Source organism: Phocoena phocoena, chromosome 4 (genome assembly GCF_963924675.1).
Source record: "Phocoena phocoena chromosome 4, mPhoPho1.1, whole genome shotgun sequence".
Lineage (NCBI taxonomy): Eukaryota > Metazoa > Chordata > Mammalia > Artiodactyla > Phocoenidae > Phocoena > Phocoena phocoena.
The window spans coordinates 14,738,824-14,752,228 of NC_089222.1; positions in this window are offsets into that span (position 1 = coordinate 14,738,824).

Sequence of the window (13,405 nt, forward strand, 5' to 3'; positions counted from 1 at the left end):
TTGGGAACCAAAGAGTTTCCAGTCTCTGGGAGGAGCAGATAGAGAGAAAAGATAAATGTTTCAATCCTGCTTACAAAGGTGTAATTTACCAAATTACTGTACGTCATAATTAGTTTGAGGGGAAGGTTTTCCTTACACCTGGAAAACACAGATTTAAACCAGTAATTTTTCAGGTAGAAACCATAAAAATTATAACCATATTCACCAGTTCACTCAGTCTTATGTAACTAACTCTTTTTGTTAACAGTTTATGAAGCATCAGGTTTTTCATTAGGATACTTTAATTTCTTACCCAATTCAGCATTATGGTCTGAAAGTCAGAAACTTGCATTTATCCAAAAATGCTTTTTATAAATCTTCTTGAAGAGGAAGCATTTTTGCAAAGGCATTAGAATGAAACCGTGTCTATAATGGCAAAAACTTAAGAAGGCACATTCAAAGTCTGATTACAGGGCAATCAACAAAGAAATCTGGTTACTGCTGTGACATACAACACTTTAAGATAATAACTAGAATTATGACTGATAACATTTTACCAGGACATATCAGAATTTTAGGAACTCCATATAATTTCTAGAATATTTATACTAATAACATTTACCATACACTAAAACCTAAGATTTATTACTCATTTGACAATACTTCCCAGGTAACTTAATGTACCAAATGAACCTAGTTTATATCTCTCTTTGGGATATTTCAGGGGCCCTTTGAAACATGAAACATCCTAAAGTTAGCTAGAGGTCAAAAGGACTTCATTAGAATTTGATTTAGGAAGTTTTGTCAAAAAATATCAAAAGGATTTAGAACAGTCAGTCAGATAGTATCATAGATTACTGTGAAACAACAGTTATTCACTTAGCCAAAGTAACAATAAAAGATTTCAAAGATGAATACAGATCACTTAAAAGGTAAAGAAACTTGATGGGGCTTCCCTGGTGGCGCAGTGGTTGAGAGTCCGCCTGCCGATGCAGGGGACACGGGTTCGTGTCCCGGTCTGGGAAGATCCCACATGCCGCGGAGCGGCTGGGCCCATGAGCCGTGGCTGCTGAGCCTGCGCGTCCGGAGCCTGTGCTCCGCAATGGGAGAGGCCACAGCAGTGAGAGGCCCGCAAGGTAAAGAAACTTGAAATCTGCTATCAAAGGCAATTCAACATTTTAAGAAATCTTGTCCTCTTGAGAGAGAGAAGCCAAATTCAAATTTTGCACCAGCTTACTTTTGAAATTCATTTACTTAATTTATTCTAAACATAGTCAATCCTAACCATGCACAAAACTCTTTTCTCAGGGTCCACTTTCCGCAAAGCTTTTTATCACTTTCTTTATCCATTACTTTATTTCCCATCCAGAAGCAGCCAGCTGTAAGTCAGACCTATTTCCTTTTCTCTTAATAAAATGTAATTCCGTTCCTCATGCTTTCTTTACTGAAAACATACATCCTACTTTCCTACTGTATACTGAAATGTTTCCTTTACTATTTCTATTAGCTTTAGTTACGTGTTTAAGTTAGAATCTTCAGCTCTTAAAACCTTATTTTTTTGTGTGAAAACTAAGAAATAAGCAATTATGAACTGTCCTTCACATTAGCATTCTGTAGATTGGTGACCATAAATACCAGAGATTTTTTTTTAAACATTTGCTTTGTTTAGAGAATGTGGCACCAAACATATTCATTAGTAGCCTAAATACCTTTGTTTCTCTGTAAAAGGAAGCCGATGTTCAGTAATTAATGTTTCAGTATCTTATTTTATTTGGGAATGACTTAGCTATTCAACAAGCTTCCATTACTTAACTTAATTTAGCACCACTCTAGAATCAAGTTACCAGAATCTGGAGAGACTATTTTAGATAGACATTCCTAGAGCATAATTTTTCTTAACAGAATTTATCTGAAAGCTCTTATCTCATTTACATTTTCTCTCCTTAAAAGTTTCTTCACATCAAGTTACTTTCCTTGTTGACAAATTTGTAGCAGATATAAAAAGATTTTATGTAGCTTATATTAAACCTAGGAACAATAAAGTATTATACTTAATGTTGATGACTCTAAAGACATGTCTATATTAATAAGATCAACAAACTTAAACATTATTACCAGATATTAATTTAATACTGAATATTTCCCAGTTCACATGAACCTGACATTTATTTAGCTTAATTTCTCTTGTATTTAGAATTGTTTAATTTGTAAGTGCTTACTTTTCTTTAAGCCAATTACATAGAGCTCATTTATAAATTAACCACAGCAATATTATCCAAAGACAAAGACACATACTGAGACATACATATATCTGGAGACACAACAAGAGATCTATCTGCATTTTCTAAACTTTGTCATGAATCAGATATCATAATATAAACTCACTAGTTTATAAATAACAGTTGGAATAAAAAACAATTTTAAAAGTCTTTTTCCAGTTTTTTTAATTCTCAATCTCAGGAATTAGATGTGGTCTAGATAAGATAAGTGTTACTGAGAGCTCTGATCACAAGCTCTTTTCTCAAGGAGAGAAAAATCAGGTTCTCCTAGTAGGACTTATTCCTTTAGGGTCAGAATTCTGAAGAGAAATTTTTTTTCCTTCAAGCTAGCTTTCTCTACTGGTTGGGAATTGAATGGCGGTTGGTTAAACTTTGGCTGGCATTGTGTACTTAATTGGTGTAATTGAAGGTTTATAATTTTCATAGATACCACCTTTTCTTTCTTTTTAATTGTTTTGAAAAGTTGGTCTGACAGAGTTTCAAGTGGTTAATCGTTGGTTTCCTGCAAATAAGTTACTCTATCATTTCTTCTTTTAGAAGCTTCTAAATACCAATCAAAATAAGCATTCCATTCAGTCTGTCTTTTTTCTAACTGTGCTTGCAAAAATATTAATTTTGGAATATCAAAAGGACCCCAATTTGGTCATTTTAGGTTGAGAGCTCCTTCAGTATGAGTTCCCCAATTAAGTAGATAGTTACAAGTATGAGTTTTTGTACATACATAAACCTGGCTGGAGTATTAGTCAGAGGTTGGCTTTCTGACACCCCTTGTTTCTGTGTTTGAGAGGCTCTATTTCCCATTTTAAAGTTGAATTTGTCAGGGATATAAAACACTAATGAAATTGTATGGTGGCCAGTGTGCTGCTTGTGAGCTTAACTCCTCTCGACATCACCCTGGAGTCCTTTCAGCCCTCTTACATGTCTCATTTTCTCCCTTCGGTGGTCTAAGGCCATCGCTGGTGCTTGGATCTCTGAATGGCCAATTCTTATCTGCAACCCCTGGATGAGCAAGTGTTTTAATTAATGAGTGGGCTTCCCTATGGGACCACTGCACAGTATGAGGACTCTGCCTCCACCACTCCTGTAAACTTCTCAGTCGCCTGAGAAAGCTGTTAACCAACCAGGAGCAGTCTTGTCCCTTTTCTTCAGGGCAAAGCTCTCATGTAATATCTTCACTTTTATCCTGACAAATTCTACTAATGCAGCTGAATTGAGGAAAAGTGTCCGATCAGGCTCTTAACTAACCATTCAATGCAGACCACTCAGTCTCCTCAACTGAGCAAACCCTGGTATCTTTCAACCGAGCCCCATCCAGTGTCTTTCCACTGGGTGGGTATTTCCCTGGTATCTTTAAACCAGGTGCTCCCCCCACCCCCAGTATCTTTCAACTGGAAAGAGGCAGGTACCTGCTACACCACGAAATAAAACTCAGGATCATCAACCAATATGGGAGATCTAAGAACCAGGAGAGACTTATCCAAATTCGTCTGGACTCTCCGAGGAGATGGATGGGTGCAAGGGGCCTCTGCTGGTACCAAAGTCCCAGTTCCTCACGGAGTTTGGAAGAAAGACAGAAGTCCACTCTGGGTCCCTTATTTGTGGTCACCATAACTGTCGACTTTTTAATAATGCACAATGTGAGAGTTGCAAGTTAAATTTTATTTGGGGGCAAAATGAGGACTGCAGCCCAACATTTCAGATAGCTCTGAGAAACTGCTCCAAAGAGGCAGGGGGGAAGGTCAGTATATATGTGATTTTGGTGATGGGGGAATACATGCAATCAGGCACATATTTTTTACAGAAGGTTTCTGCTAGTCTCTTGCAGGTTACTGCTAGTCACGGGGAGCAGACGTCACCATGAAGGATTTTAGTGCTTTTCTAGATATGAGGAGATCTAAGAATTGGGCTCATAAAATTGGTTCTTGAAAATATATAACTATTTGAAGACTTGTTCTGCCAATTCTTCCCAGAGCACAGAGTACCTCATTTCAGCTCTCCACCCTGAACTCCTTTCAGGGGGTGTTGAAAGTCAGCAGCTGCAGCAGCACATGATTTAATCCTTGTAGAAGTAGATGGCAAGTGCCAATGGAAAGTGCTAATTTGTAGCTGACAAAAGCAAAACAAGGGACAGACAATTACATATAGCATAGTCCTACATTTAACATATACAATAAATATTTACATTTATATAGTTAACAGAGAAAGGCATAGAGGAAGTTTGGAGGGATCTATTAAGGATCTATTACTCTGAAGCTATTAGTATTCAGAGTAGCTAAGTTTAGGGAGTGGGACCAGGTGGAGGTCAACTCTCCTTAATAATTTTATGTACCACTTTATTTTTAGTTTTGTAATTATATGTTAATGTTTTTATTTAACTTTTTTAAAGGGAAGGAGGGGAATGTCACGTCATCCCCTGCCACAAAAGACTCTTTGTTACATCGTGTGAACTCAAGATGTTAAAAAGTGGCATCAATTCATTTCATCCACATGGTTTTCCTTTCATTGGAACTATTTCAACATTACTTCCCAGCCTGGGAGTAGCTGCAGGAAGTCTAACTACTAAAGCCAAGACTGAAACGCATATCCTCTCAGCCTAGGCCCGCTTCTAGCCTCCTGAACTATGGTGGTCCTGGAGGATCACTTGCCTTTTCAGAGGACCGTCAGGTGGGTTAAGCAGAGGGTGATACCTGGCAGCATGCAGCAGAGCCAGCCCGCAGATTCTGTTTCATAAACAGTAAGAACATGCATGGTATTTTTCTCTTAATTTGTTATTAACATTAAAAATTAATCATCTTCACATAAAAACCTTCATTTCCTACATCTCTTTAAAAATATCAAAATATGACAACACCGGGCCTACCTTCTCACCTGGCAGAGATCTACTCTGGGCATGTAGCAGCTGCCCCTAAAGGCAGGGCATGAGGTTTTGGTTACTCACCATCCCTCCCCTTCTCTTTCTTCTCCTTTACCCTGAGACTGAGCAATGGTTTCCATTTATCACCATACTTGTGCTGCTACTTTTATTAAAGAAGTTAAATGTAAGATCAAATTTGTCTTCACATGTCTAAAATAAGTTGGAAGAGAAAAAACAAAACAAATCTAGAAGGCCATGCCTTTTAAGAGATTAAGAGAAAACTTATTTTTGTGTTAGAGTCATTTCTCTCCCTCTGGGTTCAATATTTTAAAAATAATAAAAGTGAATCTGAGTTAAATAAATGTAAGTTAAGATGGTCTAATGAAACAAATCATAACAAGGATTCATATCTGAACAACTTCAGATATTTGAGTTTGTGACTCTGGATTAAAGGAATATTTGAACACTTTCCCCTATTATTATATCTATAATAGTTTTCAACTCTCTTTACTAGTGATTTCTGTATTTGCCTAATCCAGAAGTCCCTGCTATCTCATCCTTACTATGACTCATTGTATGACTGGGGTAAGAGAACAGGTAATTTATCTAATAAGTACCAAACGTTCTTAGTCTTCCACTCAGATACATAAGTCCCACCTGTTTAGGTTAAGAGAAAATGAAAATGAATAACAATTACCTATTTCCTCAAAATTTTAGTCCTGGTCTGGTTCTCTTAAGACTCTGGATGGATAACAAAGGCTATTGTATTAGTCGTATATGCTGTAACTGAAAAATATTACAGAGTTTTAGATGGGAAGATTCCCGTGAAATACTTTGAGTGTTCAAAAAGTTTTTTTATTAAACTCGCTAAAATTATGTCCTTTCAGAAGGCTCTTAGAACAGAAGTTTATTTCCCTTAATTCTGCTTGTGAGATTATGGTCACTACAAAAATTATCCATGATTTGATTATTTCCCTAGAAGATTTCAAATGGAGGGGAAAAAGAACACGGGAATAGGAAATGAATTTTGGAAAAATACCAGACACTAGTATACAGTAACAGTTAACTCTTACAGCAACCTAGAAAATATTTTTTGTCCTACTTATGGGTGAGGAAACCAAGGCTTAGACAAATGAAATAACTTGCCCAAAGTCACACAAACAGTAAATGACAGAGTCAACATTTGAACTCCTATCTGTGTGCAAAACCTCGGCTCACTCCACTGTCAAGTTCTGGAATTGTGAGCCTCACACCATCAGTATCAGCATTACCTGGGAACTTGTCACAAATGCAAATTTGGAGGCCTCATCCCAGACCTTCTGTAAAGCAACTGTATGGGAGTGGGACATACAATTTATATTTTAATAGGTTTCTGGGTAAATCTGATGCATACTCAAATTTGAGAATCCCTGCCCTGTGCCAGACTGATTCACAACAAGGGAGGACACAGGCCTACTGTGTAAAATGAAAAAGGTGTTGAGTGGGGCAGACTCTTCATAAAAAGAGTGCAGATCCTGGATGGCCTCTAGCTCAGACCCCGGTTCCTACTTCTATTGATATATACATTTTGATCATGAAACTTAGAGGAATAAGCAGGAATAGCTAATGCCATAAAGGGAGATAAACTCATTTCACTCTTCCTTTGTTAGCATTTTAAAGCTGTAAACATACTGATAAGTAGTCCATTTATAAGACTCAGAAAGGTGAACCGATTTCTTCCAAGTCACACAACTAGTTGGTTAGCACAGGGGTTGCAATAAACAGGTTCACCAATATCTACTTGTGCTCATTCTATTGGCCTCCAATTCCTTTGCTGTACTTCACATGAACCATTAGATATAGAACTGCTGTCTTTTCCTCTTCCAAGCCAAGATGAGGAATCTGAGACGATTTTAACTTCCAGATTCTGAAAAGAATTTCAATTTTTTATTCAACCCTTCTACTTCCTGGCTCTGGGCCAAGGAAGCTGGCCACCAGTTCTTAATCCATTTTTATCAGCTGGAGAATAACTGAGGGAGAAATGCCAGCAGTAACTTCATCCAGAAATGGGGCACAGGGCCCCCTGTTAAGGAAGCTGCAGTTGGCAAGGAAATTGTGGGGACAGCTGGCAGGCAGATATGTAATCAAGAATGAAGACAGAGCAAATGCCTGCTGTCATCTAGAACTTTTTTCCTTCCTAGGTTTCCCACTGCACTGTAAGTGCACTTTGTTGGAAGATGCACGATGGCGAAATTGAAAATTATATATGAAGCACCAGGAACATTGTTGCCAGTGACAAGAAAATAGAGGTCAGGGATAGAAAATAGGTTCAAGGTAGCAGGAAAGAATTTACTAAAACCCTGGTTGGGTAGGCCCCTGGCAGAGGAGGGTGGGAGAACAGAATTCAAATTGCTACACAGGTTTTCCAGATAAGAAAGATATGGAGAACAGGGAACAGAATCCATGCAAATCCTGAGAACTACAAGGTGGATGTGAAAATGGGAGAAAACTGTTTGGGCCACTGCCAAGCAAAAGCAAGAGAATGATTAGACTTCCTGATCTGGGGTTGGGAGAGGTGATGCAGGGGGACCAGTGATAAGCAGAACATAAAATGCAATGCCAGTCTGGGGCTTCCCTGGTGGCGCAGTGGTTGAGAATCCGCCTGCCAATGCAGGGGACACGGGTTCGAGCCCAGGTCCAGGAGGATCCCACATGCCACGGAGCAACTAAGCCCATGCACCACAACTACTGAGCGTGTGCTATAGACCCCGTGAGACACAACTACTGAAGCCCGCACACCTAGAGCCCACGTTCCACAACAAGAGAAGCCACTGCAATGAGAAGCCCTCGCACAGCAACGAAGACCCAATGCAGCCATAAATAAGTAAATAATAAAGAAAACTTTAATTAAAAAAAACAAGGCAATGCCAGTCTGAAAAGCTAGTGTTTGTTATAGATAATTAAAAGTTTGAAGAGTAGTATTATTCTGGTTATGGTTTTATTCCACACAACTGCATTGTGACTTGTAAGATGGTATAAAGATGAGGACGCAAGTTGATACAAAGGACCCAGCATGGTTTGCTCCCCCATAAGTGGTGGCCCAAGGAGGCCTTGACTCACTAAGACAAGGACTGGGGGCACATCAAACCAGCAACTGTGTTGGAACCCAGGTTCAAGATCAAGAAGAGAATTGAAGATGTACCGAAATCAAGTTAGGAAGATGTACAGAGTCAAAAATAGAGATTCAGGGAGAAAAGATAATAAAGCAGAAGGTGAGTTCAAATCATCAAAAATGTCAGCTTGCATTTTTGGCTTTTTAAATTAAGCAAGAGCTGGTTCCATAAGTGAGCTCCTGGTTCAGTGGGGTGAGGGTCAGAAGTTGGGCAAGTACCAGTTAGGTGGATTTAACTAAGTTCTCTTTCAACCTCAGTCTGCTTATCTACAAAGAGAATGATTGAGTTTTTTCTTTCCTACTACCATACCCCAACTCCTACCAAGTGATTGTGAAAATCTAATTAAAAGTGATGTATACAGAAAAGGCTATGAAATGCAAGGGGCTCTTTAAATGCAAATGATGTCATCATTTCTCTAATGTGACTCTGGCTTCTTGGTTCAGTGAGAGGGGTGGTCTGTTTGTGAGCTGTTAGGCTGCAGGGAGAAAAACTCCAGAATGATACTCTTAAGACAGAAGGTAAGTCCAAGCAAACAGTGCAGTGGAAGTTCCTTTATCTGGTGGGGATTTACACTCCCATTTTTAAAGCCCCCCAGCTGTTAGACTAGTGCTTCTCTTTATTGTTTCCCACTGCAACAACAGGAGGGTTGGTTTTTTCACTTGCCAGATGCAGTGTGCACCCCAATTACTGTCTCTGAAACTTACTACAAAATGAGTGACTATCTCATACTCAGGGGCTCTGTTATTCTTTAATACATATAAAATCAAACCAGAGAGACTAGCTTACTTCCAGGACCCTCTGCTGAACCTACCCACTGCCTTACCCATGTCTGTATGAGCATAAAGCAGGGCAGTCTCCAGGGTGTGCATAAGCCAGAATAGAGAACCTATCGCCAAAACCATGTGACAGGTGAATTATTGGCATAGACACTGCTAATTATCTATCCAATGGCCATTCCCCCCTCACATCACCCACTCCTTACATCTTCCCCCTCAACTCACACACATGCTTCCTCCTCACTAACCTGATTTGTTCAGGGTAGCAATGTGGCCATCGAAAATTTGTAACTTCCCAGCCTTCTTTGTAGATAATAGTAGTCCCATGGCATGTGTCTGACCAATGAAATATAGGCAAACATCCCTGGATAAAATAGCTAAGCCTTGCTAAAAAGACAACCCTCCACCATTCACTTTACTTCCTTCAGTCGTGAGGCCTGGAGACATAGCTGCCTCACCACCTTCAACCAGAAGGTGACAAGCAGGAGGATGAAGGCTGACCCAGGAAGGGTGGAGACACAGCCTGAATCCCCAGGGCCATCTCTGGGACTGGGCAGCTGTACCACTGCCTTGGTGCTTTTTATTAAGTGAGCAAACCAAATCCTTTATTTAAACTTCTCTCAGCTGGTCTTTCATTTATTTTCAGATGAACAAATTCCAAATTAAAAAGAGAAACTTACTAAGGGATATTGGGACTATGTGCCACATCAGTTCATCTGAGCCATTTAATGGGAAGATAATGAAGGCAAGTAAGAATGATAAGGAGAAGATGGCGGAAGAGTAAGACGCGGAGATCGCCTTCCTCCCCACGGATACACCAGAAATACATCCACACGTGGAACAACTCCTACAGAACTCCTACTGAAGGCTGGCAGAAGACCTCAGACCTCCCAAAAGGCAAGAAACTCCCCACGTACCTGGGTAGGGCAAAAGAAAAAAAGAAAAAACAGAGACAAAAGAATAAGGACGGCACCTGCACCAGTGGGAGGGAGCTGTGAAGGAGGAAGTTTCCACACACTAGGAAGCCCCTCCGCGGGCGGAGACTGCGGGAGGCGGCGGGGGGAGTTTCGGGACCGCGGAGTAGTGCACAGCGACGGGTGCGGAGGGCAAAGCGGGGAGATTCCTGCACAGACGATCGGTGCCGACCAGCACTCACCAACCCGAGAGGCTTGTCTGCTCACCCGCGGGGGCGGGCGGGGCTTCGAGCTGAGGCTCGGGTTTTGGTTTTGGACGGAGCTCAGGGAGAGGACTGGGGTTGGCGGCTTGAACATAGCCTGAAGGGGTTAGTGCACCACGACTAGCCGGGAGGGAGTTCGGGGAAAAGCCTGCACCTGCCGAAGAGGCAAGAGACTTTTTCTTCCGTCTTTGTTTCCTGGTGCGCGAGGAGAGGGGTTTAAGAGCGCTGCTTAAAGGATCTCCAGAGACAGGCGCGAGCCGGGTTAAAAGCGCGAAGCCCAGAGACGGGCGTGAGCCGCGGCTAAAAGCACGAACGCCAGAGACGGGTGCGAGCCGCGGCTGAAAGCGCAAACCCCAGAGACGGGCGTGAGCCGCGGCTAAAACCGCGGACCCCAGAGACGGGCGGGAGACGCTAAGGCTGCTGCTGCCGCCACCAAGGGGCCTGTGTGCGAGCACAGGTCACTCTCCACACCCCTCTTCCGCGGAGCCTGTGCAGCCCGCCACTGCCAGGTTCCCGGGATCCAGGGACAACTTCCCCGGGACAACGCACGGCGGGCCTCAGGCTGGTGCAACGTCACGCCGGCCTCTGCGGCAACGTCACGCCGCCTCTGCCGCCGCAGGCCCGCCCCGTACGCAGTGCCCCTCCTTCCCCCATCCCCCAACCCCCGGCCTGAGTGAGCCGGAGCCCCCGAATCAGCGGCTCCTTTAACCCCGTCCTGTCTGAGCAAAAAACAGACGCCCTCCAGCGACCTACACGCAGAGGCAGGGCCAAATCCAAAGCTGAGCTCCTGTGAGCTGTGAGAACAAAGAAGAGAAAGGGAAATCTCTCCCAGCAGCCACAGAAGCAGCGGATTAAAGCTCCACAATCAACTTGATATACCCTGCATCTGTGGAATACCTGAATAGACAAGGAATGATCCCAAATTGAAGAGGGGGAATTTAGGAGCGAGATCTATGATCTTTTTTCCCTTTTCCTCTTTTTGTGAATGTGTACGTGTATGCTTCTGTGTGAGATCTTGTCTGTATACTCTTGCTTCCACCATTTGTCCTAGGGCTCTATCCGTCCATGATTTTTTTTAGAAATTCTTTTTCTTAATAATTAATTTTAATTGTAATAACTTTATTATACTTTACCTTCGTTCTTTCTTTCTTTCCTTCCTTCCTTCCCTCCTTTAGACAACGAATCACCCCAAATTGAGGAGGTGGTCTCTGAGAGCAAGATTTATGATTTTTCCCCCTTTACCTCTTTTTGTGAAGGTGTATGTGTATGCTTCTGTGTAAGATTTTCTCTGTATAGCTTTGCTTCCAACATTTGTCCTAAGGTTCTATCCTTCCCTTTTTTTTTTTTTCTAAATATTTTTTAATTCAATAACTATAGTATACTTTATTTTATTTTTACTGTATCCTCTTTCTGTCTTTTTTCCTTCTTTCCCTCCTTCCTTCCTTCCTTCCTCCCTCCCTCCCTCCTTTCTTTCCTTCTTTGCTTATTTCTTCCTTCCTTCCTTTCCTCCTTTCCCTCTTTCTTTCCTCATATTTCTACTAATTCTCTCTACTTTTTCTCCCTTTTATTCTGAGCCGTGTGGATGAAAGGCTCTTGGTGCTCCAGCCCAGGAGTCAGGGCTCTGCCTCTGAGGTAGGAGAGCCAACTTCAGGACACTGGTTCACAACAGACCTCCCAGCTCCACATAATATTAAACGGTGGAAATCTCCCAGAGACCTCCATCTTAACACCAGCACCCAGCTTCACTCAACGACCAGCAAGCCACAGTGCTGGACAACCTATGCCAAACAATTAGCAAAACAGGAACACAACCCCACCCATTAGCTGAGAGGCTGCCTAAAATCATAATAAGGCCACAGACACCCCAAAACACACCACCAGACGTGAACCTGCCCACTAGAGAGACAAGATCCAGCCTCATCCAGCACAACACAGGCACTAGTCCCCTCCACCAGGAAGCCTACACAACCCACTGAAACAACCTTAGCCTGGAGACAGACATCAAAAACAACGGGAACTACGAATCTGCAGCCTGCAAAAAGGAGACCCCAAACACAGTAAGATAAGCAAAATGAGAAGACAGAAAAACACACAGAGATGAAGGAGCAAGATAAAAACCCACCAGACATAACAAATGAAGAGGAAATAGGCAATCTACCTGAAAAAGAATTCAGAATAATGATAGTAAGGATGATCCGAAATCTTGGAAGTAGAATGGACAAAATGCAAGAAACAGTTAACAAGGACCTACAAGAACTAAAGATGAAACAAGCAATGATGAACAACGCAATAAATGAAATTAAAAGTACTCTAGATAGGATCAATAGCAGAATAACTGAGGCAGAAGAACGGATAAGTGACCTGGAAGATAAAGTAGTGGAAATAACTACTGCAGAGCAGAATAAAGAAAAAAGAATGAAAAGAACTGAGGACAATCTCAGAGACCTCTGGGACAACATGAAACGCACCAACATTCGAATTATAGGGGTTCCAGAAGAAGAAGAAAGAAAGAAAGGGACTGAGAAAATATTTGAAGAGATTATAGTTGAAAACTTCCCTAATATGGGAAAGGAAATAGTTAATCAAGTCCAGGAAGCACAGAGAGTCCCATACAGGATAAATACAAGGAGAAACATGCCAAGACACATATTAATCAAACTGTCAAAAATTAAATACAAAGAAAGCATATTAAAAGCAGCAAGGGAAAAACAACAAATAACACACAGGGGAATCCCCATAAGGTTAACAGCTGATCTCTCAGCAGAAACCCTACAAGCCAGAAGGGAGTGGCAGGACATACTGAAAGTGATGAAGGAGAAAAGCCTGCAACCAAGACTACTCTACCCAGGAAGGATCTCATTCACATTTGATGGAGAAATTAAAACCTTTACAGACAAGCAAAAGCTGAGAGAGTTCAGCACCACCAAACCAGCTTTACAACAAATGCTAAAGGAACTTCTCTAGACAAGAAACACAAGAGCAGGAAACGACCTATAGTAGCAAACCCAAAACAATATAGAAAATGGGAATAGGAACATACATATCGATAATTACCTTAAATGTAAATGGATTAAATGCTCCCAACAAAAGACACAGATTGGCTGAATGGATACAAAAACAAGACCCTTATATATGCTGTCTACAAGAGACCCACTTCAGACCTAGAGACACATACAGACTGAAAGTAA